Source organism: Saccostrea cucullata, unplaced genomic scaffold, assembly GCF_032062105.1.
Source record: "Saccostrea cucullata isolate Sc308-1 unplaced genomic scaffold, CSIRO_AGI_Scuc_v1 ctg23295, whole genome shotgun sequence".
Lineage (NCBI taxonomy): Eukaryota > Metazoa > Mollusca > Bivalvia > Ostreida > Ostreidae > Saccostrea > Saccostrea cuccullata.
The window spans coordinates 920-4,993 of NW_026931705.1; the positions used below are offsets into that span (position 1 = coordinate 920).

The window sequence follows — 4,074 nt, forward strand, 5'->3', positions numbered from 1 at the left end:
CACGGACCTCCAAAACATCAGAGGTGGGATCAGATGCCATGGAGGAGTGAGCATCCCCTGCTGACCAATCACACCCTACATGCTCTTGTCATGATCGGGAAATAACGGGAAAATCCGAATTTCCAGGGTATGTTTTTTCTGTTGGAAAAAAGTTATATTGTTTGTAGATATTTTGATATTGAACACTTAACGTCATCTTCACATTTTTCATATGTCCATTGTTCTTTAATGTAATATATGGAGATGACGAAAAGTATTCAACACCAAAAGTCTATAAAACAATACAGAGAAGCAGAGAAAACACTGACATCCAAAGCATCAGGTGGGATCAGGTGCCATGGAGGAGTGAGCATCTCTGCCGACCTTTTACACCCGCCGTGTGCTTCTTGTCATGATTGGGAAATGACGGAAAAATCCGTCGTCAATTCAGTGTATAAATAATGGACTAACAATTAGTATGATAAATGTCAGTCAGCATTTGACTCAATGATAAATTGTATTTGCTGACAAGGTCATTGTATCGACCATAGAACTTACGAAATAATGATTTTAAACGAGACAGTCTGACTAAAGCCAGCCCCTACTATATCACTTCGTTAGTAGGTACTAACGAAGTGATATAGTAGGGGCTGGCTTTAGTCAGACTGTTAAACGAGACTGCTGATATTCTTATTTTATCAACTGATTTGTCAATAATGTACCTCGTTATAGAAATTGTTCATACTTAGAGCGTATCGAATCAACAGAGATATACAAACTACGTAAACTATGCAGGTGATGAAGGTATGTTGCTGCATAAATAAGGGAATTTGAAGATTTAAAATTTAAAAGTTATCACGTTTATCAAAAAGCTTGGTTGATAGATTACCATTAACGTCTTTTTCAAGTAAAATCTCTCAACGTAAAACAAACGTGTCATACTCTGTGGTATCTTTTATTTCAAGCTCATGAGGATACTAGTATATCGTCGACATAATTATGAAAATAATAATTTGTTGATTAACAATGCGACGTCGATATACTTAGTAGATGAGACTCTTCAACGGAATGCCCTGTCATAGTACATGCCATCTCCTCACTGCCATGAATGTCAAGTATACCTCCATCTATAATGAAAAATTCTTGAAAGGGGCGATCAACAAAAAACAAACAAAGCTGGAATAAAACTATTCCATCGTCCCTGGGTGGGCTCGAACCACCAACCTTTCGGTTAACAGCCGAATGCGCTAACCGATTGCGCCACAGAGACAGGTGATCATTGTTTCAAAATTTAAACGATAAAATTTGTAGACACTTGCTAACAGGTGTAGTTAGCCATGTGTAGTTTCACAGGTTGATCAGGTAGGTAATTGCGCTTATACATTCCAAGAATTAATCTTGAGTGGTGTTTTATTTTTTGACGATCTTACAAAATAATGTTTTCATTACTTGTCATTGTGAAAGCAGCTTACAGTTTTATTTGTTTATTCATTTTGAGATTTTTTTCTTTAATTTCTGTGGTATGATGTTCTGTGAACCATTTGTTAAGTTTTCGTAATTTATTTTTTTTCAACAAGACATCACTTCTAGACAGACAGCAACACATTGTAAATAATCATGCTTATCATACATCCTGGTAGTTAGATTACCATGAATGTCTTTTTCAAGGAAAATATCAAAATATGAAACAGATGTGTCAGATTCTTTGGTATCTTTTTATCTCAAGCTCACCAGGATATATTGTATCGATATAAGAATAGAAATCACCATTGTTAATTGACAATACGTCGTCTATTTATCTAAATTTCGAGTTGAAGGACACGGCAAGTGTTTTCTTCTTTTCATGCATAAGATTTTGCACAATATCTGCTTCATATGAATACAAAAATAGGTCTGCTAATAACAGGGCGCAATTGGTACCCATGGGAATTCCAATAGATTGTTTGAAGACCTAGTCTCCAAAAAACAACATTTTTCGAAGTACTTTGCAAATTTTCCATACTCCTCGTGGTTTTGTCGAAATATAGCGCCGAAAATTGACAATGCTGCATATAAAAAAATCATGCCAAAAGACAGGATAAAAAGAATCGTTCATCTTTTTAAATAGTAAATTACTACCATTGAAAAAATAATTCTTTTACATTTACGGTCTGAAGCTTTAGAATTTTGCGATCGGATCTATCATCTCATGATGCTACATTTCGAAAGTAACCCTGAAAATGCAAGCTTTTTAACATGAAAATCAGTCGAACAAATGATAAAATACTATCATCATCTTGCCCTTTTAAGAGTCATGATGTTGTACAAAAATACAAAAGTTACATGATTTGCACTGTTTTTGAGTCAGTGCAAGACAAAGAACTGCTTTAAGAAGAACGGGTACATAGACGGCTACGTTTGACGAGAAACCACGAAAAACCATTTGAGAACTATCACAATTCAACAGCCAAGATTACATGTATGTAAAATCCTACCAATATTTATGTGTGAATTATGTTTTAAGTAGAAATCACTTTTAAAATATATTTTGTTGCCTCGTTGTACAATTTCGCATAATAATAATTTGACCTTAATTTGTGCGAAAAACCATGTGAGCTTAGACAGTGCGTTGAGCTTTACATAAGTGTTTGAAAATTTAAAAATTGAACTTGAAACCTAGCTTCAATCATTTTTTTTTTCAAATGAATTAGCTGACATTATTCATGTAAAAAATGAAATGATCTATTTCATCAACATAAAACACCGTATATATAATGGTTGCTATTAAAATCATTGTTATCTTTTTCAGATTAAACAATTAATGACCACAAATATTTGATGCAATATAACAACCAAGCTTTATGATAAACGTGATAACTATCTTTTTCATCGTTAACTTCTCTTACGTATGCAGCAAAACACCTTTATCACCTACATAAGGGGTTAATATCTCTCAGTTTATTCGCGTATGATCAATTTATTAAAAGGGGGTAAGTTATTGAGAAACAAGTTGCTGAATCAAGAATATCAATAGTCTAGTTTAAAGTCATCATTTCGTACATTCTATTGTCGATACAATCACCTTTTTAGCAAATACAATTTAACATTAAGTCAAATACTGACTGGCGTTTTTCATACTAATTGTTATGCTATTCTATACACACTGGATTGTCGACGCATTTTTTCTGTTATTTCCAGATCATGACAAGGAGCACACGGCAAGTGTGACTGGTCGGCAGAGGATGCTCACTCCTCTATAGCACCTGCTCCCAACTCTGATTTTTTGGAGATCTGTGTTTGCTCTGCTCCAATTTGGCATTATTTAATGGATTTTCGAGCTAGAATACTGTTCGTTATCTCCATATATTTCATGTCATGTTAACCTAAAGGGAAACTCTTATGTTATGCTTCAGTGTTTACATCATGTTAACGCCTCCAGTGACAATTCTCTTTGTCTTATGTCATATCCATTTCCTGATTATTTAGCAACGCTTCTTTTTTTTTAACTTACTTAATACTGTTTTATTAAAGGTAACAAGCAATGTAATTTTGAGACAATTCAATCATGAAAAAGATATATAGATACAATTAATTATAGAAATAGGATTATATTATCACTTATAGACGATATTTCCAATATCAAGTACATTTTAAACACAAAGATTCTCTTTCAAAGTTAGTCTTAATTGATAGGTTATAAATTTTCCGAATAGAATTAGTTAAGAACAGAATATTATGATATAAAAGATTGATAATTTAAATGTATACAAAAAAAAATATCCTTGAAATAAAAACAAATCAATCAAAATTAAATTTATAAGATTGAATTTTTCATTGTGTTTGCTGGAAAAATGGTTCATAAAACAATGAACTTGAGATTTAAAACAGATGAAAAAAGTAACTCATTATATATAACAAGTAATGATAATCATAAATTTTGAAAATAAAGCAAGTATTTCAGATGTGCCACTTAACAAGTGTGTATACATTTTATCGTTTATATATCACTCTTCTTGTCACCTGTCTCTGTGGCGCAATCGGTTAGCGCGTTCGGCTGTTAACCGAAAGGTTGGTGGTTCGAGCCCACCCAGGGACGATGGTTATTTTTTATTGAAA

The 4,074-nt window shown here is 33.1% G+C and overlaps 2 non-coding genes across 2 annotated transcripts; one reads left to right on the forward strand and one right to left on the reverse strand.

Moving 5' to 3' along the window:
* Nucleotides 1-1,175: 1,175 nt before the first annotated feature.
* Nucleotides 1,176-1,249, reverse strand: Trnan-guu (transfer RNA asparagine (anticodon GUU)). The gene has a single exon. It is a non-coding gene; the product is annotated as a tRNA-Asn (tRNA).
* Nucleotides 1,250-3,980: 2,731 nt separating this feature from the next.
* Nucleotides 3,981-4,054, forward strand: Trnan-guu (transfer RNA asparagine (anticodon GUU)). The gene has a single exon. It is a non-coding gene; the product is annotated as a tRNA-Asn (tRNA).
* Nucleotides 4,055-4,074: the final 20 nt, after the last annotated feature.